Source organism: Astatotilapia calliptera, chromosome 3 (genome assembly GCF_964374335.1).
Source record: "Astatotilapia calliptera chromosome 3, fAstCal68.1, whole genome shotgun sequence".
NCBI lineage: Eukaryota > Metazoa > Chordata > Actinopteri > Cichliformes > Cichlidae > Astatotilapia > Astatotilapia calliptera.
Window position 1 is genome coordinate 20,221,754 of NC_137424.1, and position 27,067 is coordinate 20,248,820.

Consider the following 27,067-nt stretch of genomic DNA (forward strand, 5'->3'; position numbering starts at 1 on the left):
ATTTATGATCATCCCAGCAAAATACACTCCTAGACATAGAATACAGAGTTCTTTCATCAGTGAATTCTGAAACAAACCACCTAGCCTTTAACGAGCCTTTTCCAGGAGATAAAGAAAAAGGGAGGATGGGAGTAAGGAAGTGGTCTCATCTCTGTGGTGTTTTTGACCTTCTGGTACCAGCTTGTGAGTCCTACACATTAATTCTTGGGTCACAGAGAAAGAGAAAAACAACTAGTAGATCGGCCTTATTGAGTAACAGTTTTCCTGTATAAAACAATATCCTGTAAATGCTACTATGGTATCAAAATACCTAACAGTTCCCCTCTTTTATTATTTTTAAAAATAATAACTCAAATAGAAAGGAAAAATCACAAATGTAATAACATAATATAAAGATAAATCATAAATGTGAAACAAATTATAAATGTGCCTTCGAGTGAGCTTAATATCAAAATCTTAAAAAGAAGAAAAGAAAAAGAAGAAAACGTCAGTCTCTTCTTTGACGATTGAGTAATTCACAATCTAATGCTCAATACATACATCAGGATCATCATTGATGACATCTGACACATAATCTGGGTCAATTTGTGCCAATTGCAAATACATTGAAGTAGCTGTACTAGTAGCTATACGGGTTATCATTGAACGTACACAGGGTACCACACAACAGACAATAATCATCAAAAACAAAACAATACATGCTACAATGGTTACAAAAGCTACAATTAGTTCCTTCCATTTTCCAAACGTGTCCTGCAGCCACTTGTCTATCCACTGACCGTGACCTGCATTGGCTCTTAGTTCTATCTGCAATGCTTCAAGTTTATTCATAGCTTGTGTGAATGAACCGTTAGGGGCGGTATTATTGGGAATGAAAGTACAACAAACATCTCCGAACATCGCGCAAACACCTCCTTTCTCAGCTAACAGCATGTCTAAGGCCATCCTATTTTGCATGGTCATTAAAGAGGTAGCAGACATCTGTTCTCCTAGGGCCTTAAGGGCCGTATTGGTCAAATTAGTAAGTCTTTGCTGATTGTAATAAACATAATTGATCCAGGCTACATTTTTGTTTACCTGTATATGCGGTATTAGTGAGACAAACCCTGCGGATATTTCCCCTTGTGCCCTTAATTCCCTTGGTATCCCGCGTGGAACCCCTATAGCATCTATGTAAACGTTATGTGAGTAAGTGGAGCGTCTTGTACGTTTGCTGGATACAGGCAGATCTGAGGTTTGTTGTATTAGTAGTTCTTGAGCTAAAGTTACTAGACCGCAGGTACCGGTCCAATTAACAGGTAAAGCCACTCTAAGGGTATTATTGCACATCCAATAAGCATGTGGGATTGGTCTGGTCAGGCGCGAAGCTGTAAAGCCTTTTAATATGCCTCCCCAGTACGAGTCGTTTAGTGTGTTGGGCGAATGCAGGATTGTGGAGTTATCTGAATGCGTACTTATATATGCATATAGATAAAAAAACATATGTTTATGTTGTGTCCTGTCAACACTCGCTGCTAGCCATGTTTCATTACAACGTGCTCCTGGAGAGTCAGAAAAAAATGTATAGTTTTGCGCGTCATAATTTATGTTTTCAAGTTTTGGTCGGTGTATGCATGTCATCAAGATATTTGGGTGATGGCGCACCTGTTTTGGGGGCGAGAGAGGTTCAGTGCGGTCTTCGGGGCGCTTCATTGGGTTACAGGGGTGGGTAGAGTCGTTAATCATGCTGACATCCTTACTAGAGACTTGTCCTGTGTATATGAGTAAACAATCTAAAGGACTTAGTTCTACACGCACCGCTTCAATCAGGGTTACTGTTAAGGGCCCCTTTTCATCATTTTTGAATAGCATCTTTGTCAGGGGAAAACCTGAGATTGGGTATCCCACTATAACCTGTTCTGGATTACCCTTTGAACAGACATAACAGTTACTGTTTCCTAAATCACGAGCGGCTGTTCTGGCATTTTCATACCAGGCGTTAGCTCCTGTTCTAGAGGGCGCATAAGATGGTTTATTAGTGGCGTCTATGTTGCTATTTACTGATTTTAGGGAACGTGAGGAGTGCATTAAGTAGGTGTCTTGCAAAATGGAGCATGAGGTATAGTCAGCAAAATATGACCTGCAGAAATGTGAACATGGTTGCAGTTTACAATACAAAATAGCAAAGAGAAATCCTAAGGTTAATGCGATAAGTATGATAAATAACCTAAATATATAAGAAAAACAGTTCTTCAGTCGTCTTCTGGCCTGGTCCCAGGTTCGAGAGACATCGAATAAGCGCCGTATGATGACAATGGGCATTTCATTTTCTTCATTATCAGGATAGAGTGAGTCTGGCTTTATCAGGTTAGACATCATGTGGTACTTTTGGCTTTCTGTTCCTGCTGGATGTTTGAGTACCTTGTTGTTGTTCTTTCAGACGTTGTGTGTTAATCAGTGATTGTGTGTGTATGTACATTGGATCCTGGCGCTGGCTCGCCTGAGATGTCATCTACCCGTGTGTTTATTTGCTCTAGTTCCGGGCGCTGGCTCGCCGGAGATGTCGTCTGCTTGATCCGACGCCTGAGATGGTCCGATTGGGCTGGTCTTAACCCTGCTGGCATGAATCCACTGAGGTTGTCCGTCTGTGAGGATGCTGGTTCTTCGTCACTGCCAGTAAAGCCTGGGGGCTGGAAAACGCGGCCTCCCAGAGTGTCCTTGGTTTTAGTGGCTTCTCCAACATGCGTCTCCTTGTCTCCACTGGTGGAACTGTGGAGGGGAAAAGCTGAGAGAGACAAACTTTCTGATAGTTATTATTCAGTTTTTCTACCAGGTTGTGAACATCAGTGGACAATGCAATATAGATCACCTTCTACTAGCGGTGCCCCTCTGGAAGCTGACCATGGTGTTGGAAATAGTCTTATTTCAAATGGAAATAATTTGGTTACTGCAGATTGAGTCATTCTAATCTCACACAGGACTTGAGTAAGTAATTTGACCCAGGTCATTAAAGTTTTAGCACACTTTTGAATTACTTCTAATGTGAATGAAGATCCTCTATCACTGTTAATCTGGTGAGGTATTCCGAATCTGGGTATTATTTCATTGCTCAACTTTTGACAGACTATTTCTGCAGTTTCTTTTGAGGTTGGATAAGCTTCTACTCATTTACTAAATTGATCCACTATTACCAGTAAGTACTTGATACTTCCTTGCGCTGGCATTTGTGTAAAATCAATTTGTAATGTATGAAATGGAAAATCTGGTTATGGTAAATGCTGATGTTTTGCTTTTGGTCTTCCTACATTAGTTCGTGCACATGTTAGACAGGTTGCTAATATGCTTTTTACTGCATGCAATGTTTTCTCAATTACAAATCTTGATTTTATTGCCCCTATTACCCCTCTTTGTCCGACATGACTCACACCGTGAAAATGTCGGACAAGGACTGGCAGCAGGGAAGATGGGAGGGCAATCAAACCCTCAAGGTTTTTATATAGGCCATCTCTGTCATCTAAGGCACAGCCATTATTCTCCCAATAGGTGTAATCACAGGCAGATGCTTGCGCTTGTATGAATTTTAAATCAACATTTGTTTCGAAATAGTCTGGGAGTGTAACAAGTGGCAGCTGTAGGGGCACAGATAATACTTCCTGTGGAGGTGGGAGCTGTGATGCAGCTGCAGCTTTGGCTGTCACGTCTGCTAAGGCATTACCTGTTGCTTCGTCTGTGTCAGCTGTACTGTGTCCTTTCGTTTTTACAACTGCAACGGCCGATGGCAGCTGTATAGCCTGCAAAAGTCTCTGCACAAGATCAGAATTAGCAATCGGTTTTCCATCAGCAGATTTAAATCCTCTTTGTCTCCACAATGTGCCAAAGTCATGTACGACGCCAAACGCATAGCGGCTGTCTGTGTAAATTGTCACACGCTTATCCGAGTGGAGCTCACAGGCGCGTATTAAAGCCATGAGCTCTGCTTTTTGTGCTGAGTGAAATGGTAATGAGTGAGCCTCTAGTATGATGTCAGGCAATGTCACCACTGAATAGCCACAAAGAAATGAGTTGTCATTTGGCCTTGAACAGGACCCGTCCACATAAACCGTGGCTGAGTCTGGGATAGGTGTTTGCTCTAAATCTGGACGTGGTGCTGTGGATTCCTGTATTCGTGTCATGCAGTCATGATCATCAAGCACGTCTGAGCCATCCTGTCGGTCAGAAGAACACAGCATATGGATCAATAAATGTGCTGGTGAATTGGGTGTGCTGCTCGCTTTTATGGTGAGGTTTGCTGTGGAGGTCAGTGTAGCTTCATAACCTGAGCGACGTTGTGCGGTCATGTGTTGTGTAGTTATGTTTGCTAGAATGGTCGTGACCTGGTGATTGGTGTGTAGAATAGTGTCATGTGAGAGTGTAAGCTTCTCGCAGTCCCTTATCATGATAGAGCAAGCTGCTACTGCTCTCAGGCAGGCCGGCATCCCCTGAACTACTGCTGGCAATACCTTTGAATAGAAGGCTACTGGACGGTAGCCACTGCCATGCTCTTGGGCCAGTACACCTGTGCAGGTCGTGCCGTTCTCTGTAACGTACAGATGGAAAGGTAAGTGGTAGTCAGGCAGACCCAAACAAGGGGCGGAGGTCAGCGCTCCCTTCAATGCATTGAAAGAGGCAGTCATTTCTGTGGACCACAGTATTCGAGGAAGCTTGTCTTTTTTGCAGCATTCACGCAGAATGTGGTCATGAAAAGAACAGTCTGGTATCCACTGTCTGCAATAGTTCACCATGCCTAAGAAGGACAGCATTTCCTTCTGTGTAGTAGGCCGAGGGACGGAGGTCACAGCTTTGACCCTGTCTGCAGTCATGGAACGTTTTCCGTGAGACAGTGTGAATCCCAAATATTGAACAGAAGTCTGACAGTACTGCATTTTCTTTGCTGATGCTTTGTGGCCAGTCTTTTGGAGGTGCTGGAGAAGCATGTGTGTAGCAGTTTGACATAGTTCCTCACTCGGAGCACAGAGGAGGAGATCGTCCACATACTGGATCAGAGTACAGCCCTCAGGAGGAGTAAAGCTGTCCAGGGTAGCACGGATCACCATTGAGAAAGCAGCAGGGCTGTCTATCATGCCTTGAGGCAGACGAGTCCAAGTGTACTGCTTATTTCTATGTGTAAATGCAAATAACGGCTGTGTATCTACATGCACAGGCACTGAGAAAAAGGCAGAGCATAAATCCACCACGGTAAAATGTGTGGCTGTGGATGGAATACATGTCAATATGCTGGGGACATCCGGAACCAGAGGTGGCAAAGGGATAATGACTGCATTAATTTGTCTTAAGTCTTGTGTAAAACGCCATACGCCAGGTTTGTTAGGCTTTGGCACAGGATTGACAGGAGTATTATATGGAGATACTGTAGGCTTTATCACTCCTGTAGTCAATAAATCTCCTATGATGACATCTAGGGCTGAGGCTTTTTCGACAGAAATGGGATACTGCTTGACATATACTGGCTTATTGTTTTTTAGCTGTGCGTGATAAGGTATACAGTCAATAAATCCTACATCATTCTCACCTTTAGACCACAATGTCATATTCTGGTATTCAGCTGGCAACGTAAGTGCAGAAATAGTACAGTGGATAGGATAGGTTAGATCTATGTGACGACATGGTGTAGTTATGTCATAAACTATGTCTGAGTTATGTGACAAAATCACTGTTTGACCTTCACTTGTGTGAGCAGTTATCATGTTGTTGAACAGTGTGAGAGAAACAAAAGTGTGGCTCCCAGTCATGGGATTACCTGTTAGTGGCGTCTGTACACGTTTTTTTTTGGCACAGTGTGTGACATAGAGTACCGGACAAAAAGGATGTTGAGTTCATTCTCTGCTGAGGGTCCAGCTGACACAGAGGATGTTCCTTCTCCATCATGTCGGTACATAGGGCAGAGAAAACATAAGCTGTTATCAGTGTCAGCAAACATTTCACCCTTTGTGTTAAATTAAATACACAAATTCATTTTTGCCTTGGGTGTCTGCGGCTGCTGGAAAACTGAGCTAAATTTGCACCTCTAGCTTGTCCAACAGTGCATAAAGCGTTTTATGAATACTAGGATAGATTCATCAGGCTTCTGTTTACACATAGTTACTGCATTTAAGTCACTTTTGTCTCTGGACATTGTGAGCAGGAATTTCTTTAGATTCTTAAAGAAATCGGCGACTTTGTCATTATTTACCCACAAAAACTCTGCAGTTGTGGATGCTTTATCATGCTTTGGGTCTAATTCACCTATCTCTTCTATGAGTTGTGACTCGGTTACTCCAGGAATGCATTGACACAATATGTACCTGTAATCCGGACCACCCAAATGGTGATATCTGGTACTTCTCTGTAGTGCAGAGACAAAGGCTGTAGGATTTTTAAGAGGATTGGGAAGCTCTTTAATAGTTGTCACTAATTCTGAGATTTTAGGGGGCTGAATACAACACTGATCTCCTATTATCATAAAGGGGTAGGCGTCATTGACGTCACTAGATTTTGGGTCTGTTTGTTTACTACCGCGAGTGTTGGCGTGAGGACCTTTGTCATTCCGGCTTTGTTTTTCCTTTTTTTCTTTTAGATAAGTCTTTATTAAAGTTCGGGTAACAGGTATTTCTTTAGCTACCTCTAAACCTCTAGCTACGAAATCATGGCGTTTCATGTGGGTGTCTATTGTGGACACTACCTGATGCAAAAGTTTTTCTTCATAGACGTCTAAATTGTTTTTCATAAGTTCCTCACATTCTTCTTTCAAAAGTTTTTCTCTCTTTCTATGTTCTGCTAATTCTTCCTCGCGGCGTATATATTGTTTTTCCTGATCTTGTTCAATTAGGTGGCTGAGATCCGTTGCATGTGATTCAGGTTTTGTGTCACTGTCTTTTAAGCTGGTTGGATCAAAGCGCTGACGTTGTTTGCATGCGGCTGCTGCAGCAACTATTAATTCGGTCTCATCTTCGTAAGGCGGTGGGGCTGTGGGCTGAATGGCTGAGCATGCAAGACTAGCTTTTCCCGCGGTAGATTTATTTTCTATGCTGGAGCCTGCACTAGTTTTATTTGATGTAAAAGTATCTACACCTGGTTCCGGTCCCTTTTTCCATAGTGGTAACATTTGATGCATCACGTCGCGGCATTCTATCATATATTTTCTACAGGACTTTTTAAGCAGACTACTTTTCTTATCACAAATGATATTCAACATTTCTACTGACCTGTTTTCTGGCGATAATCGTTCGGGATAAGGCTCCGGAAATAAATTAGAATGCATTGAACTTATAGTCCGTAAGTTGTAAACAAAGTCAGTCACATAAGCACTCCCGCATGTTCTGGATACGTAATCATGGAAGTCTTCGCCGATTCGTGGACGTGGGTTACACGTAACCGGAAATGGGAGTCGTACTGAGCTGTTGTTTGAGGCTTTAAATTTAATTTTTGTTGGTTTTACAGGTAATTTTGATTTTTTATCGGACTTGTCTGTGGTTTTTGAATTATTCTGACCCATGTTCAGTGATTTCCAGAGGGGTTTACACGCTTGAAGGATTTATGTTAGTATTTTCGCTGCGGCACAGCTGAGGTTACTTTAAATTTATTGCTAGCAATTTTTTGTTTGTGTGAGCAACTCTCACTTAGCGAGCAACTTCTCGCTTAACGAGCAACTTCTCGTAAAACAACAGGCAACTTCCTGTGTCTTTCTGCTTTTAATTTACTGCTTTTAACCCTTGTATGGTAATCGGGTCTGTGAGACCCGTTTTCAGTTTTCTTTCATTTTTTTTTTTTTTTTTAACAAAATTAAATTTAATTATTTACTAGCTTTCTGTGAGTGAGCAACTTCTCACTTTTTAACGTACGTTTCAAGATAACAGGCAACTCCCTGTGTCACTCTTTGATGAGCAACTTCTCACTTAACGAGAAGTATTTAAGACAACAGGCAACTTTCTGTGTCACTTTTCTAAGTGAGCAACTTCTCACTTTTTAGCGTACGTTTAATTAAACAATTAATTATTATTATTTTTTTAAACAAAATTAAAATATTCAAGACAACAGGCAACTTCCTGTGTCCACCAACACCACACAAGGGTTAATTTACTTTATTCGGGGACTGAGGAAGTCAGTCAGTGTATCTCTCTGGATCACTAAGTGAAACTTCGTCAGCATATCCCGTTTTTTTATGGATTCGGGGACTGAGGAAGTCAGTCAGTGTATCTCTCTGGATCACTAAGTGAAACTTCGTCAGCATATCCCGTTTTTTTATGGATCGATCACTGAGAGAGGTATAATAGGTCTTTATATAAATATGAAAGACGCATATTTACCTTCTGTCAGTAATCCCACTTCTGACACCAAGATTGAAGGAAATTGCCTTCCCGGGTTTCCTCCGTGGCGTGAGCGATAAGCAGAGTTTGTCCTTTCCTTATAAGACTCCTAATTATTCAAAGTAACACTCAGGTATGCCGTTCAGCGGGGTTAGTTACGATATCGGGAGCAGCTAGGAGAACAAAGTGATACAGAAACTGTTCAGATTGCTTTCCCAGAATCAACTCAAAGGTTTATTTGATACACAGCAGTTTATATAGAGAAAAAAAAGGTTCGTGTGTCAGCTTTCCCAGTTCAAACCGGTACAGACTAAATAAGGAAACGTCTTCCTGCCTTCTGAGCAAAGTATCCCTTGTGTAGTTTATCAGTTCAGCTATAATTTATGATCATCCCAGCAAAATACACTCCTAGACATAGAATACAGAGTTCTTTCATCAGTGAATTCTGAAACAAACCACCTAGCCTTTAACGAGCCTTTTCCAGGAGATAAAGAAAAAGGGAGGATGGGAGTAAGGAAGTGGTCTCATCTCTGTGGTGTTTTTGACCTTCTGGTACCAGCTTGTGAGTCCTACACATTAATTCTTGGGTCACAGAGAAAGAGAAAAACAACTAGTAGATCGGCCTTATTGAGTAACAGTTTTCCTGTATAAAACAATATCCTGTAAATGCTACTATGGTATCAAAATACCTAACACTTAGTTTCACCAGTGAAACTGAATTAAAAACAAAACATAGATGACATATTGTCGCCTAGGCAACCACCAAGCTCCCAGTGCCTACAGACATTCACTAAAACATGCTGGTCATTGGATCGTTTGAATAAATACCTTTAACTAAATATCAATGTTTTCGACATGTCTTAGTTTACATTATTACACAGTTATTATGAGAGAGCATGTCTAATATTTTTCCACTAAACAGTCGTCTTCTCCTTTGGTTTGTTTGTAACAACCATTTATAAAAACTTGTGTTTTGCTTTTGTTTTATTTTTAACTGCAATTCTGGTCGAGTAGCTTTTATAGTGTTAATTCAACATATACTACAAAATAAAATGACTTTTTTTAAAGTACATTTGTGGACATTTTATTTTCAAACTATCCAATCACAGAATCAAATGCACAAAGCCTGTGATGTCATCAAAGGCACAAAGCTTGTGATGTCATCAAAGGCACAAAGCCTGTGATGTCATCAAAGGCACAAAGCTTGTGATGTCATCACATTCTGTCATTGGAAGGAGAAATTCAGTCAACTGTAGCAACTCTTTGGTGGCAGAACTACAAAACAACCTGTTTGTTAAAACCAAGATAAGGAAGACACAGAGACGCTGAAGCAGACGCTGACGCAGAAGCAGACGCAGAAGCAGACGCATATAAAATGGCAGAAGCACAGATGGAAGTGGTCGTGAGCCCAAATATAACAGTTTTGCAAAGATCGGAAAATGACCTCAAAAAAGCCCAAACACCAAATCCTGAAACACGTCCTCTGGCACAAGTTCAAACAGAAGTGGTCGTGAAAGGCAAGAAAAAAAGGGGGCAAAAACAGAAAAGAGTGGCTGAAGAACCCAGACGACCGATTACTCGGGCGTATGCTCGGGCTCTTCTAGAAGCCCAAAACAACGTGGCTGATGGAAGCAACCTGAGAAATGAAGAAGTGTCAGGAAACCCTGAAGGAACCTCTGAAAGGGAAAACCCTGAATCCCTCCCTATGTCAGAACCAAAGGACGACGTGAATATGGAGACAGAGGCAAACATGAATAACGCCAGTGGACAAAACCCTGGGCCAAATGGAGGGACGTGGCAACATCAGCCAAATCCCAGATTTATACCCCATCATGGCAGAGTCCAGTATGATTCATGTTGTGAGATTGCTGCTCTCAGGCATCAACTACAAGCTTCCCAAAACCACCAGAACGAGCTTTACTGGAAACTGGTAGCTGCTAATAAGAGGGCTTCTTATTACCAGTCTAAGGTGACCAAACTTCATGCACAGATGATCGCCGACAAAAAACAGCATGAAGAAACAATTAAAGAGCTCATAGAGCAACTGGAGGAGGCTAATGATAATAATAAGCCTGATAAGAGCAAAACAGAGGTTCAAGCAAAGGACAACCAAGCAGTTGTCATGCTGGATGACATGATCCGTGTCCTGCACGAAGACGTCAGCGACCCTACCACAGAGCAGTGTGTGGATTCTTCTACACAAACCACAGAGGCTTCACACACGGACTGTGTAGGTCTGAAGGAGGCTCAATTTGAAGTCCAATACAAGACTCAACAAGAGCAAATAGGAACACTCCAACAACAGCTCCTACAAGCTCAACACCAACTCAAGGAACAGGAAGACAAACATAGGCAGGACCAGGAGACACTGAACATGGAAATCAGTGAGCTTAAATCCCAGCTCTGCTCCAACAAGGAGCTTCATGACATGAAAGTAGAGACTCTTTATCAAGAGTTGAAAGAAGTCAAAGCGTCCTACATTAAAATCACACAGGAGCAAAATGAACAAAATTCCAACACAGCAAATGGAAAATCTGAGCTTCTGGTGGAAAAAGACACCAAAGAACAGGACAAGGAAGAAGAAGAAGACTCCCTGACATCAACTGAGATGTCTCTGCATGACTCTCTACAACAAACAGAAGACAGAGAGAAAACGATAACTACCAATCCAGCTGAACTCGAAACTGAAGCTAAGACTGTGCCAGAGAAAAAACCCAAGAAGAAGAAGAGGAACTGGCTGCGTCGGCTTTTCAGCTGTACCAGTCCACAGACAGACTGATTTACACAACTGTGGAAAAAATAAATAAATACAAAAAAAAATAAATAAATTGGAAAATATAGATGTGTCATTATTTCATATAGATTTCAAATAACATACCATTTGATGTCAACATGGTTTAGTTGCATTTGCAGTGCTCGTGCTGTTATATTCTTATGATTCTGTTCATTTTATGAGTGTATCCTTCAGCCTTGCTTCACATATTTACTGCTGCTTGATCAGCTTTAGTCCTGCTAGCATCAGCACAGGTAGAAACAGATCACACATCAGAGAATCGGCTGTGCATCTAATACCATTTGCATAATGGAAACTAAAAATGAAAACATAGATAACTGAGCTGAACTTCATAGATCTGAAAGTTGACCAATGCATACATAGTGCTAAAAATCAGGTATCGGGAAAACACATTATTTTATATTATGCTGATGTCAGGGCTCTGAGTGCGGGCAGGTGGAAATGTGGATCCAAATGCAGGACTCCGAGACGAAATGTAACTAAAACCACAGCTTTTATTGCTGGCATGAAACAAAAACAGAAACCAAACCATGAAACCAAGCAGGAACACACAGGCAGGGTCTGAGGGTACGACGCGACACCAAGCGTGGGAAAACACAGGGCTTAAATACACAGGGTAGTAATGAGGGAATGGGCCACAGAAGGGAGACACAGCTGGGGGAGCTGAACTTCATAGATCTGAAAGTTGACCAATGCATACATAGTGACAACACATTATTTTATATTATGCTGAAGTCAGTTTTTATCCAATTTTCTGTGTGGCAAACAAGTAGTTGTGAGGTGTCTGGACTGCCTGCCTCTTCCATTCCTTTGTGCTGACTGTGATATTGCAGTTCACACACGCTTTGTCCTGCACAGCAGAGAGGCAGTAACAGGAGGGTTTTTGCAGCCTTCATCAGAGTTTCACAATCCAATATGTACGGTTTTTAAGTCTTATGCATTTATTGCTATGTACTATGAGTGTGTGCTGTTATTGTATATTTATTGTGTATCATTTAATTTCCAATTCTTTTTATATATATTGTGTGTTTTTAATGTTAGTTCGGCTGTTGCCTGTGCAAAGACCAGACTGTGTGTGACTGCCCAGCAGGTAACGTTGAGGTTTCACCCGGTGCAATTGTGGCTCTTGTAACCATAAATGGTAAGTTGCTCTTTTGTCACACAGTACATACACAATAGATGTGTTTGCAGGTTTTATTGCAAATTGTACATTGCTACATTGTTTTGAATTACCTCGGCCCGCAGTATATGTGGGCACCTGTCAAAGGTCATTTGGATTTACCAGACCGCTTTGAAAACAACATGGGAAAAAATGAATGTCTTTGTTGAGCCATGACTGGATTTCTCCTTATCCTTCCTAAAGGCCGTTATAACCTTGCACTGCCAGTGGTGAGCTGCACCAGCTGTGGCCTAATGTGGTCCCCCTCAGTTAAGGACTTCCAGGGTGGTGGATATTGGCCTGGCACCTTAAATTTCTGCACCCTGTTTTCAATGGATGTCTTTCAGTCTTTCTATGACATTAAGAAGCTGCAGCAGGGATGTCACTTAAGGCCTTTGTCAAAGTGCTGGATGAACGAACAGCCCATTTTGGAAGGGTGAGTTTCTAAATTTGTCAAGTTTAAGGAAATTGTGCAAATCAATGTTTATGATGACTGTCCGTGAATATTCTGTTGTTTGTCCTCTACTTAAAAGACTGGCCGAATATCAGCTGATGCCTTCAGTAAAAGTTTCTTGGAGTGGAGTGCTGTAAAGTTTGAGGTGGACAGGATGTGCAAGGAGCCATGCTTTAGCTGCCCTGCCTGCACTCCAGACATGCTCGCCGTCTCAGTTGATGGAAACTGCAAGCTTTATCGCTTTCAATCAAATGCAAGGTACGTTATGCATTGTGGACATAAGTCAAATATGGATTTGTACAAAAATTGTATTTTGATGTTTCTTTTCAAACAACTGTCACCGTGTTCGTTCAGCACTTCAGAGCAGGGGAACTTTGAAGGTGTCTTCATTGAGAAAGATGAGGAAGTTGCTGAGTTTGTGAAATACATCCAGAGACACACAAATGATGTAAGATACACATATATATCAGTGCTGTCAGCGTTAATCTTGTTAAAATGACGTTAACGCCATAACCATATACTCATACGTGTGTGTGTGTGGATACATATTTGGATGGGTGGATATTTATTTTGTTTTTCTCTTGGTGTTGTCGTAATACTATTTACTTGACTTTATCTTAATGTGTACTTCATTTTGAGTAGCTCACACTTGGATGTGCGAGGTATACTGCAGCTTGTAGGCTTGGATACGTTTAAGACATTTTGTTATAAGGTTGAATGAATTCAGCAGTCATGTATTGTGACCTCCTTTCTATAGATCAAATGGGGAGGTGCGTTTCAGGATGGGGCCGGTTCTACAGTTGGAGAAGAGGTGGAGCAAGTAAACAGTTTCCTGTCTAGGGCGGCCATCACAACGAAGTACATGTCTAAAGCAGGTGTGTGTTTGTGTGTGAGATTCCACTCAGTCTCCTGCTCATTCATTCTTATTTGTATACTAACTGAAATGCAGGGCGAACAGACATGCTGAGCCTCCTGGCTTTGGGCTGGAACAAAAGGAAAGTGGAACAACTGGGCCGCACTTTGAGCCAGAGATATCTAAAGGTCATTTTTTCAACACCCATTTTAATGTGTGTGGTAATGGGGCAAAAACACCAGTACTCTAAAAATGTCCATATGAATGACATTTATTAATGTATTCTTAGATCATAAGGATCCTTAGAGAACAAGTGGAGAGCCTGAATGCGAGCAGAAATGAGCTGGGTGTGGATGACGACACACTGCAGCAATGGGCTGAAGGTGAGTCTCAATATAATGCACTCGTGTATAACAACAGGACCCACCATGGCCTCATTAAAGAACTTAGAGTTAAGATCTTTCTGACAGTGTCAACAAACAATGAAAAATAAGCTTGTAAAAGCAGAATTGATGGCAGAGTTGTTGCGTTTGATCAAATTGGATTGGACCTGGGTTGAAGTGATGTCGTACTAGTTGGTTTTATAAAGCTGAACACCAACATACTTGTTATCTCATGATAATGCAGCACATGAAGGCTCCAGATGTCTTATAATGAATATCATCAAGTCAGTGATTACAGAGTCCACTGTAGTTTGGTGACTGTTACTCATCCTGTGTTCTGATTAATATTCCTCTCACTTAGAAACGGATCAAACTGATGGCAGCCTTGGAGCGTTGCAGGCACGAGTAGAGCAGCTTGTCGTCATCATCAGAGTGCGAACACAAAGTCTTTACAGACAAAATGGTGTCACAGTTTCTTTGAAACGGACCGTTTGATGCTCAGTTTGTACAGCTTGTACAGCTACTTTGTAAACAGAATAAAATCAGATCCAGGTTTGTTTAAGCTGGATGTGATTTGTTCTAGCAAACGAATTGATGAGTGTAGATTAAAATGTAAATATATGCATTATGTGAAGGTGTTCCTTTTTATGATTATTTACAGATAGCAACAAGAGGCGACACAGAATTCACAAGGTCATCTTAGATGAGAAGAAACGCTTGGCGGCTGCTGTTGACGACTACAACAAGGAAACAAGCAACAAAGCAAATCGTATCCAGTGATGCCCTCATGCAGAGCGACGTTTGGCCCTGGCAGAGCACAAGTGAACGTAAGCTCTTGATTTCTAAATATCCTTTTTAAACAAACTCCCAGCATCTGAGCAGTAGTTGAATGTTTTGTTCTTGAATCATAATATGCTGCTATGTTTTCCCATCTGATGCTGTTAAACTGCAGCTGCTGCTGACCTCCGGACAAAGAGAAAGGTCTTTGAGAAGGTGATGGCTGTGAGGCGCCTGAGAGAGGAGGAGATGATCCTTTGCAGGGAGATGCAGCATCACTGGACAGTGTTGCAAATGCGATCTGTGGTGTTGGGGACAATCTCCTCAGACTGTAAGCACATCTTTTATTTATTTATACATTTGGTGATGAATTGATTGAAAATAATAGCAGATGCTAAAGTCTTACTGGATCTTTTACCTATATTTGGGTTGCTAGCTAACACTGCCTTCTCCCTTAAAAAAAGTTTAATCACATGATCCTAACTCCTTGTGTTTATGAGGTGAGGTTTGTTTGTTTGTTTGTTTGTTTGTTTTACTTATATTTAATAGTTTTGTTGTTTTTACAGCCTCCCTTGTTGGCATGTCGGAGGATGCACAGAAAGGACTCCATAGCCTGGTTTAAAAACAAAGTGAACTGAAAGCTGAAACGCTCAAAGTAAAGGACGTGTACAAGAGAATCCTCAGCCACCAACCACTCCTGGAAATGGACTCAGAGGAGGAGGAGGACGTTCCAGACGATGAGAGTGATTTGAGCACTTCTGATGAAGACTGATTGTGTCATCATTGATGTTATGTTTGCTAGAATAAAAAGTTAATCACATCTGTTTAATGTGATTTTCATAATGTCTGTTTTAGAAATTGCTTATCAACAGACATTTTACATGTTGAGAAGAAAAATGTAATTCCCTTGGTGCAGTTGTTTACCCTGAATCATTCTTTCCCATCTAATTTAATGACTCGTGTACATGTTCAGATACAATAACATCATTTAATTCATGGGATGCTTTCTGGGCTGCTCAAATTACCACAAAATGTAAAAGCACCAGGCAGCACACTCACAAGGACATGTTTTGTTCAGTGTTTTGTTGAAGAAATCAACAAGTACAACTGAGATGTTTGCTGTAGTGGTGTGTTTGTTAAGAAACATGCCAGCACACTGGTGAACTGACAGTCCCAGAATGCACCCGAGCCAGTGACTCGCCCCAGAACAAATGACATTAATTATCTAGAAAGACAACCGTGATCAAAGACTAAGTAAAAGAGTAGGAAACAAAAGATAAGGAAAGGTACTGTGGGGTAGGAAAGAAAGGCCAGAGCCGTGCAAAATGACCTCCAGCAGGCCACAAATATGCACGTCTGCTCAAACGGTCAGATACTGACTCCATGAGGGTGGTATGAGGGCTCGACGTCCACAGGTGGGGGTTGTGCTTACAGCCCAACACCGTGCAGGATGTTTGGCATTTGCCAGAGAACACCAAGCTTGGCAACTTTGCCACTGGCGGCCTGTGCTCTTCACAGATGAAAGCAGGTTCACACTGAGCACGTGTGACAGAGTCTGGAGACATATTGGAGAACCTTCTGCTGCCTGAGTTGGCAGATGCTCTAGTCCTGGAGTCTGGGAGGAGATCCATCAGGAGACCATCTGCCACTTCATCAGGAGCATGCCCAGGTGTTGTAGTGAGGTCATACAGGCATGTGGAGGCCACACAGACTACAGAGCCTCATTTTGACGTGTTTGAAGGACATTACATCAAACCAGATGAATGATTCTGTATTGCACTGATCAAGGAACCAACCCAATAGGAGCTAAAGGCATCCTCTTCACATTACTTAACATAGTGAGTTTATACTATGTTTAATGTGCATTTTCTTCATCAGTCTAGAACATAACATGTTAGCGCTCCCTGGTTCTTTTTGGAGACAGATCCTGAGACAGCAGGCAGCTTTGGAGAACTCATGCCAGCTGTGGTCATTAAGGAAAACTTTGATTTAATATTGATTTCATGACAACTATCCTCAGGCACATATTCCTGGATATATACAATGACACGAGTAGACACTAACCCCCAGCAGTCTGGTGCTATGACAGCATAACTAAGGGCTGACCTGAACCAGCCCCAACTATAAGCTCTATAAAGAAGTAAAGTCTTATGCCAACTCTTAAAAGTCTTGACCATGTCCACCTCCAAAACTCATAATGGACTTTGGAGGTGGACAGCTATCAAGCTCCTCACAGAGGAGCAGCTTGACAGCTAACAGCTCCCAATTTACTTTAGTCCAAATACATGAATTCAAATTGAGGTGATAACTATTTATCAACAGTATGAATGTCTGTTCCCGTCCAACAAAGTTGTTACTACATACCATGTTGAGCAGGGCTTCCACTTGACTTTAACTTCTTCTTTTTCCTGAAAAACATGATATAAACAAACAATTAATTCAGAAAGACATGCAGGTTGCATACAAAAAGGAGCCTACAAACATTTGTGTACTGTTGAATGGCTCAATATATTATACAATTAGTTTACAAAAACATAAGAACCACTACAATGCTTGTACTGCCAGCATCGAGTGCATGTCAGCAAAGCAACACTGCTTACATTGTGGCTCACAAGCTCCACTCCTTTTCATCAAAACCAAAATTTTATCTACATTCTGTTTTTTACACTTTAAATCCCAGTTAGGTTAAATATTACCAGTAGCTTTTCAGATAAAACAGTAATAAAGTCCTAATGGTTTCATAAATCTTCATATTTTTTTTCATATAAGCATCGGGGACAAGGCTGTCTTGCAACTGTTGAGGTCACTAGTGTGCGCCCTATTTCTTCCAGGATCACTCTTCATTTGTAGGTTTTAGTGGACTCCTACTACTGTGAAGTGGTTTTCATGGGACAGGGGCTTGTATTCCAAGATCTGGGAGATTGTAGAAATGAGCAGTGATGCCCTTCTTGCCATCTTTCCAGAAATGTCAGTGATCTGGAAGCTGTTAGGCTGACTTACAGCAGCAGCACTTTCTGCACCTGCAGAAACTCCAGGACACATTTACTAACAGTGTTTGTTGCTGTGTGTGCTGCAGCTGCAGCTTTGAATTTTTTTTGAGAGCTAATATTTTGGCTTTGGTGTCTTGTTATGAAATGTACAAGAGTAAGAGTGTTAGCATGTGTGTCAAAGCTACGTTTGACTGGGAAACTCAAAGCTCAATAACCTGTATCAACAACAATTCACTGCAGCCTGTGTAATATTTGATGCATCATAATTTATTCCAGTCTATCTTGCAAATACATGTTTGCGTTGCAATGTCATGCACAACACACACAACTATTAGAGCCTTAAGATCAAACCTGCGTCATTCTTTTGGTCCACTGCAGTGTAGCAGTCAAACAAGGAGAAGTGAAGTGGCCCCAAATGGCCAGGATAGAGATCAGAGGGTTAATACGTAAAATGCATAAAAATATTATTGGTTACAGGATAATACATTAATGTTAATATCAACAATAAGCTTTTTACTCTGAAGTTACAAGTATAAACAATGCTGTTGCATTTACACTTACATTTTTTACTATAAGTATGGAAACAAGTGAACAGCATTTTATAATAAGTTTAACTGGAATTCTGTACACTGAAAAACAAACAACAGATAAAAAACACAAACAAACAGCCAGTGCCTTCATCTGTCCATTAAATGTCAAACATCGCTTTGACCTGTAGTCTCTGCTCGTCAGCACATGCTTTTAAAAAGAGCTCCATGTCCTCTGCAAACTGAAAAACAAAGAGGAAGAAGTCCCTCTACACAAAAACACTGTGGATGACAGGCCAGGCAAACATCTATTGACCTGTTTGAATGCCTCCTCATCATGTGAGCCTTGAAGTTTTTTTGTAAGAAGACTAAGACCACAGTGAGGACGTTTCATTTTCATGGACTTTCCACAAGCCCCAGTTTCATTTAGCACAGAGGGTGGAGCACATGAATGTTCTACCCAAGATTCAGGAAATGGTTTAGATGCTGGAGACGAGACATGGAGAGGGAGACGAGGCTCCACGGAGAGTTCAGTGGGGAGCAGTCCTGAATGCTGACATGACAATAATTGCCTTGCCATATCCCCACGCTGTATGACTGTCATGTTACAGAAGGGCAGTGAAAGTGCACCGGCACATCATTTTGTCTGTAAGAGAGAAAAAAAGAAAAAACATGTAATTTAAATGTAGTTGTATAGAATGCAGTCAGTTTATCTAACAATCAGATTGTACATATTAACAAAAATATCCAAGCCGTCCTCAATAATGAAAGCAAAATGGTGTGTGAAGGAAATTGCCTTCCCGGGTTTCCTCCGTGGCGTGAGCGATAAGCAGAGTTCTGTCCTTTCCTTATAAGATTCCTAATTATTTAAAGTAACACTCAGGTATGCCATTCAGCTGGGTTAGTTACGACGTCGGGAGCAGCTTGGGAGAACAAGGAAACACAGACTGCTTCAGGTTGTCTTCCCAAATCGACTCAAAGGTTTATTTGATACACAGCAGTTTATATAGATGAAAAAAGGTTCGTGTGTCAGCTTTCCCAGTTCAAACCGGTACAGACCAAATAAGGAAACGTCTTCCTGCCTTCTGAGCAAAGTATCCCTTGTGTAGTTTATCAGTTCAGCTACAATTTATGATCATCCCAGCAAAATACACTCCTAGACATAGAATACAGAGTTCTTTCATCAGTGAATTCTGAAACAAACCACCTAGCCTTTAACGAGCCTTTTCCAGGAGATAAAGAAAAAGGGAGGATGGGAGTAAGGAAGTGGTCTCATCTCTGTGGTGTTTTCGACCTTGAGGTACCAGCTTGTGAGTCTCACATTAATTCTTGGGTCACAGAGAAAGAGAAAAACAACTAGTAGATCGGCCTTATTGAGTAACAGTTTTCCTGTATAAAACAATATCCTGTAAATGCTTACCGTGGTATCAAAATATCTAACAGTTCCCCTCTTTTATTATTTTTTAAAAATAATAACTCAAATAGAAAGGAAAAATCACAAATGTAATAACATAATATAAAAAGCAAATCATAAAATGTAATAGTTCACAACCTAATGTTCAATATACACATCAGGAACATCATTGATGACATCTGACACATAATCTGGGTCAATTTGTGCCAATTGCAAATACATTGAAGTGGCTGTACTAGTAGCTATACGGGTTATCATTGAACGTACACAGGGTACCACACAACAGACAATAATCATCAAAAACATGCTGCAACGGTTACAAAGGCTACAATTAGTTCCTTCCATCTTCCAAACGTGTCCTGTAGCCACTTATGTAGCCACTGACCGTGACCTGCATTGGCTCTTAGTTCTATCTGCAATGCTTCAAGTTTATTCATAGCTTGTGTGAATGAACCGTTAGGAGCGGTATTATTGGGAATGAAAGTACAGCATACATCAACGGTTACTAGACCACAGGTACCGGTCCAATTAACAGGTAAAGCTAATCTAAGGGTATTATTGCACAACCAATAAGCACGTGGGATTGGTCTAGTTAGGCGCGTGACCATGTGTGATTTAACTAACTCCCCCCAGTCAGTGTCATTTAATACACCGTCTGGGGGAACAATGATCGATTCTCTGCTCGAACTTGAACTGTGTGTGTGTTCCTCCAGATATGATACAACTTCAGCCACAGAGACAGCTAGCCATGTCTCATTACAGCGTGCACCTTGTTGTTGTTCTTTCAGACGTTGTGTCTTAATCAGTGATTGTGTGTGTGTGTAAATTGGATCCTGGCGCTGGCTCGCCGGAGATGTCATCTACCCGTGTGTTTATTTGCTCTAGTTCCGGGCGCTGGCTCGCCGGAGATGTCGTCTGCTTGATCCGACGCCTGAGATGGTCCGATTGGGCTGGTCTTAACCCTGCTGGCATGAATCCACTGAGGTTGTCCGTCTGTGAGGATGCTGGTTCTTCGTCACTGCCAGTAAAGCCTGGGGGCTGGAACACGCGGCCTCCCAGAGTGTCCTTGGTTTTAGTGGCTTCTCCAACATGCGTCTCCTTGTCTCCACTGGTGGAACTGTGGAGGGGAAAAGCTGAGAGAGACAAACTTTCTGATAGTTATTATTCAGTTTTTCTACCAGGTTGTGAACATCAGTGGACAATGCAATATACATCACCTTCTACTAGCGGTGCCCCTCTGGAAGCTGACCATGGTGTTGGAAATAGTCTTATTTCAAATGGAAATAATTTGGTTACTGCAGATTGAGTCATTCTAATCTCACACAGGACTTGAGTAAGTAATTTGACCCAGGTCATTAAAGTTTTAGCACACTTTTGAATTACTTCTAATGTGAATGAAGATCCTCTATCACTGTTAATCTGGTGAGGTATTCCGAATCTGGGTATTATTTCATTGCTCAACTGTTGACAGACTACTTCTGCAGTTTCTTTTGAGGTTGGATAAGCTTCTACTCATTTACTAAATTGATCCACTATTACCAGTAAGTACTTGATGCTTCCTTGTGCTGGCATATGTGTAAAATCAATTTGTAATGTATGAAATGGAAAATCTGGTTGTGGTAAATGCTGATGTTTTGCTTTTGAGCTACCTACATTAGTTCGCGCACATGTTAGACAGGTTGCTAATATGCTTTTACTGCATGTGATGTTTTCTCAATTACAAATCTTGATTTTATTGCCCCTATTACCCCTCTTTGTCCGACATGACTCACACAGTGAAAATGTCGGGCAAGGACTGGCATCAGGGAATATGGGAGGGCAATCAAACCCTTAAGATTTTGTATAAGCCATCTCTGTCATCTAAGGTACAGTCATTATTCTATGCAGAGGCTTGCTCTTGTATAAATTTTAAATCAACATTTGTTTCTAAATAGTCTGGGAGTGTAACAAGTGGCAACTGTAGGGGCACAGATAATACTTCCTGTGGAGGTGGGAGCTGCGATGCAGCTGCAGCCTTGGCAGTCACGTCTACTAGAGCATTACCTGTTGCTTCGTCTGTGTCAGCTGTACTGTGTCCTTTCGTTTTTACAACTGCAACGGCCGATGGCAGCTGTATAGCCTGAAAAAGTCTTTGAACAAAATCAGAATTTAGCAATTTATTTTCCATCAGCAGATCTAAATCCTCTCTGTCTCCACAATGTGCCAAAGTCATGCACAACGCCAAATGCATAGCGGCTGTCTGTGTAAATCGTCACATGCTTATCCACATGGAGCTCACAGGCGCGTATTAAAGCCATGAGCTCTGCTTTTTGTGCTGAGTGAAATGGTAATGAGTGAGCCTCTAGTATGATGTCAGGCAATGTCACCACTGAATAGCCACAAAGAAATGAGTTGTCATTCGGCCTTGAACAGGACCCGTCCACATAAACCGTGGCTGAGTCTGAGATAGGTGTTTGCTCTAAATCTGGACGTGGTGCTGTGGATTCCTGTATACGTGTCAAGCCTGTCTGAGCCATCCTGTCGGTCAGAAGAACACAGCATAGGATCAATAAATGTGCTGGCGAATCAGGTGTGCTGCTCGCTTTTATAGTGAGATTTGCATATGTTGTGTAGTTATATTTGCTAGAATGGTCATGACCTGGTGATTGGTGTGTAGAATAGTGTCATGTGAGAGTGTGAGCTTCTCGCAGTCCCTTATCATGATAGAGCAAGCTGCTACTGCCCTCAGGCAGGCCGGCATTCCTGAACAATTCAGGCAGCACCTTTGAGTGGTGGAGGTCAGCACTCCCTGTAATGCATTGAAAGAGGCAGTCATTTCTGTGGACCACAGTATTCGAGGAGGCTTGTCTTTTTTACAACAGTCACGCAGAATGTGGTCATGAAAAGAACAGTCTGGTATCCACTGTCTGCAATAGTTCACCATGCCTAGGAAGGACAACATTTCCTTCTGTGTAGTGGGACGAGGGACGGAGGTCACAGCTTTGACCCTGTCTGCAGTCATGGAACGTTTTCCGTGAGACAGTGTGAATCCCAAATATTGAACAGAAGTCTGACAGTACTGCATTTTCTTTGCAGATGCTTTGTGGCCAGTCTTTTGGAGGTGCTGGAGAAGCATGTGTGTAGCAGTTTGACATAGTTTTTCACTTTCAGCACAGAGGAGGAGGTCATCCACATGTGGATCAGGGTGCAGCCCTGGAGGAGTGAAGCACCATTGAGAAAGCAGCAGAGCTGTCTATCATGCCTTGGGGCAAACGAGTCCAAGTGTACTGCTTATTTCTATGTGTGAATGCAAATAACGGCTGTGTGTCACAGGTACTGAGAAAAAGGAGTGGAGCATAAATCCACCACGGTAAAATGTGTATGCAATGCATGTCAATATGCTGTGAACATCTGAAACGAGAGGTGGCAGAGGAATGTTGACTGCATTAATTTGCCTTAAGTCTTGTATGAAACGCCATACGCCAGGTTTGTTAGGCTTTGGCACAGGATTGACAGGAGTGTGGGCTTTATTACTCCTGTAGTCAATAAATCTCCTATCATGACATCTAGGACTGCGGCTTTTTCCGTGGAAATGGGATGCTGCTTGACATATACTGCTTGTTGTGTTTTAATAGGTGTACGTGATAAAGTGTACAGTCAATAAATCCTATATCATTCTCACTTTTAGACCACAATGTCATATTCTGGTATTCAGCTGGCAATGTAACTGCAGAAATAGTACAGTGGATAGGGTAGGTTAGATCTATGTGACGACATGGTGTAGTTATGTCATAAACTATGTCTGAGTTATGTGACAAAATCACTGTTTGACCTTCACTTGTGTGAGCAGTTATCATGTTGTTGAACAGTGTGAGAGAAACAAAAGTGTGGCTCCCAGTCATGGGATTACCTGTTAGTGGCGTCTGTACACGTTTTTTTTTTGGCACAGTGTGTGACATAGAGTACCGGACAAAAAGGATGTTGAGTTCATTCTCTGCTGAGGGTCCAGCTGACACAGAGGATGTTCCTTCTCCATCATGTCGGTACATAGGGCAGAGAAAACATAAGCTGTTATCAGTGTCAGCAAACATTTCACCCTTTATGTTAAATTAAATACACAAATTCATTTTTGCCTTGGGTGTCTGCGGCTGCTGGAAAACTGAGCTGAATTTGCACCTCTAGCTTGTCCAACAGTGCATAAAGCGTTTTATGAATACTAGGATAGATTCATCAGGCTTCTGTGTACACATAGTTACTGCATTTAAGTCACTTTTGTCTCTGGACATTGTTAGCAGGAATTTCTTTAGATTCTTAAAGAAATCGGCGACTTTGTCATTATTTACCCTCCTTTTGTCCATAGCGGTAACATTTGATGCATCACGTCGCGGCATTCTATCATATATTTTCTACAGGACTTTTTAAGCAGACTACTTTTCTTATCACAAATGATATTCAACATTTCTACTGACCTGTTTTCTGGCGATAATCGTTCGGGATAAGGCTCCGAAAAGAAATTAGAATGCATTGAACTTCTTAAGTTGTAAACAAAGTCAGTCACATAAGCACTCCCGCATGTTCTGGATACGTGATCATGGACGTCTTCACCGATTCGCGGACGTAGGTTACACGTAACCGGAAATGGGAGTTATACTGAGCCGTTATTTGAGACTTTATTTTGTATTTTATTAATTTTTGGTTTTACAGGTACTTTAGATTTTTTTTTATCGGACCTGTCTGTGGTCTTTGAATAATTCTGACCCATGTTCAGTGATTTCCAGAGGGGTTTACACGCTAGGAGGATTTAGGTTAGTATTTTCGCTGCGGCACAGCTGAGGTCACTTTAAATTTATTGCTAGCAATTTTTTGTTTGTGTGAGCAACTCTCACTTAGCGAGCAACTTCTCGCTTAACGAGCAACTTCTCGTAAAACAACAGGCAACTTCCTGTGTCTTTCTGCTTTTAATTTACTGCTTTTAACCCTTGTATGGTAATCGGGTCTGTGAGACCCGTTCAACTTCTCCCTGTGTCACTCTTTGGTGAGCAACTTCTCACTTAACGAGAAGTATTTAAGACAACAGGCAACTTCCTGTGTCACTCTTTGGTGAGCAACTTCTCACTTAACGAGAAGTATTTAAGACAACAGGCAACTTCCTGTGTCACTCTTTCTGAGTGAGCAACTTAAACAAAATTAAAATATTCAAGACAACAGGCAACTTCCTGTGTCCACCAACACCACACAAGGGTTAATTTACTTTATTCGGGGACTGAGGAAGTCAGTCAGTGTATCTCTCTGGATCACTAAGTGAAACTTCGTCAGCATATCCCGTTTCTTTATTCGGGGACTGAGGAAGTCAGTCAGTGTATCTCTCTGGATCACTAAGTGAAACTTCGTCAGCATATCCCGTTTTTTTATGGATCGATCACTGAGAGAGGTATAATAGGTCTTTATATAAATATGAAAGACGCATATTTACCTTCTGTCAGTCATCCCACTTCTGACACCAAGATTGAAGGAAATTGCCTTCCCGGGTTTCCTCCGTGGCGTGAGCGATAAGCAGAGTTCTGTCCTTTCCTTATAAGATTCCTAATTATTTAAAGTAACACTCAGGTATGCCATTCAGCTGGGTTAGTTACGACGTCGGGAGCAGCTTGGGAGAACAAGGAAACACAGACTGCTTCAGGTTGTCTTCCCAAATCGACTCAAAGGTTTATTTGATACACAGCAGTTTATATAGATGAAAAAAGGTTCGTGTGTCAGCTTTCCCAGTTCAAACCGGTACAGACCAAATAAGGAAACGTCTTCCTGCCTTCTGAGCAAAGTATCCCTTGTGTAGTTTATCAGTTCAGCTACAATTTATGATCATCCCAGCAAAATACACTCCTAGACATAGAATACAGAGTTCTTTCATTAGTGAATTCTGAAACAAACCACCTAGCCTTTAACGAGCCTTTTCCAGGAGATAAAGAAAAAGGGAGGATGGGAGTAAGGAAGTGGTCTCATCTCTGTGGTGTTTTCGACCTTGAGGTACCAGCTTGTGAGTCTCACATTAATTCTTGGGTCACAGAGAAAGAGAAAAACAACTAGTAGATCGGCCTTATTGAGTAACAGTTTTCCTGTATAAAACAATATCCTGTAAATGCTTACCGTGGTATCAAAATATCTAACAGTGTGGATCACAAGAGCTGTCAGGAAATGTGGTGAACAGGAAAAATATTTAATGAAAACACTTTTTTCTCTCGCTGATGAATGAACTGAACTGTACAATGTGAAAAATAACTTTTAAGTCAACAAAGACCTGCAGAGGTGCTGAAAAGAAGTGCATATTTATGACTTTAACTATGAGGTATATTTAATACCAACATACCTTTGAAAGGCAAAGCACTTTGAATGTGTCCATTTATATGCTGCTCAATCTTTGCCCTGACAGCAGGGCTGAGAGTGGGGCACAGAGGGCAGTGAAACAGCCAACACGTGGTGCATTCCTGCAATTCTGGCCTGGAGGCAGAACTCCAATTTGATATTTGCATCTAAAACAGAGAGAAAAACAGATAAACACCATATACACATTTAAGTTCAGGTTTTAGCAGAAATAACACGTTACAGTTAGCATGTAAGAGATTTGGGAGAAAATTCTTTACAAAAACATAATTTACAAGAAACTTTTATTTGTGACATACGTATCTATTGACATATAAAAGACAATTGAACAAAGGCTAACTAACATCTGGGCAATAAAACAGAATAAATAGAGAATATTAGTATTTATACATATATAAAACTCTCTGTGACGACCTTTACAATGTTTTTGCAGGTGGAATGAGAGATATGAATAAAGTGCAATATGCAGTAAATGGAACAATGTGCATTGATGTTACAGATCGTGAAAAGTAGTGAAGTGAATTTGTTCATAACAAGCAAAAATCAAATACGTTTGAAACTGACCACTAAATGCTAACCAGAGGTGTCAAAAGTGCACATTCTTACTAAAGTTTAGATGCCTCGGGGGTCTGACCGTTGTTGTAGCGCTAACAAAGTGCCAACGTAATCAGTGTAAGCAAACTAGATGATTCCTACAATTATATAATTATTAACGGCAAATTTAGACATGAAAGACTCTGTAACAACCTTTACGATCCACTTGCAAGGTTTCCACAGTCGATGGCTGTATCCCAATTCAGGGTCTGCAGCCTTAAAGTTCGCAGCCTCAACGGTCCATGAACTCTGAACATCTGAACTCTGAAGCATGAACTCTGTGTCAAAGATTCAAGCTGCAGTTATTTATATTTCCTATCACCTTAAATCTTCACTCAAAGACACTCAAGTATCTGTGACTGTGTATATATAGATGTATCATATATAAGAGAGAAATATTGTTCTTTTAATATGTTGGCATTACTAAATGTGGCTCAGTGCTTA

At 41.3% G+C, this 27,067-nt stretch overlaps 1 protein-coding gene and 1 long non-coding RNA gene across 2 annotated transcripts in view; both read right to left on the reverse strand.

The window, feature by feature from the left end:
- Nucleotides 1-27,067, reverse strand: part of LOC113015973 (NACHT, LRR and PYD domains-containing protein 12-like) — a 748,422-nt gene that overhangs the window by 292,790 nt on the left and 428,565 nt on the right. The gene's annotated exons all lie outside the window — the stretch shown is intronic.
- LOC145425322 (uncharacterized) lies at nucleotides 19,216-25,077 on the reverse strand. Its single transcript, XR_013905989.1, has 2 exons — nucleotides 24,121-25,077; nucleotides 19,216-20,805 (listed from the first exon to the last, which is right to left on the reverse strand). It is a non-coding gene; the product is annotated as an uncharacterized LOC145425322 (long non-coding RNA).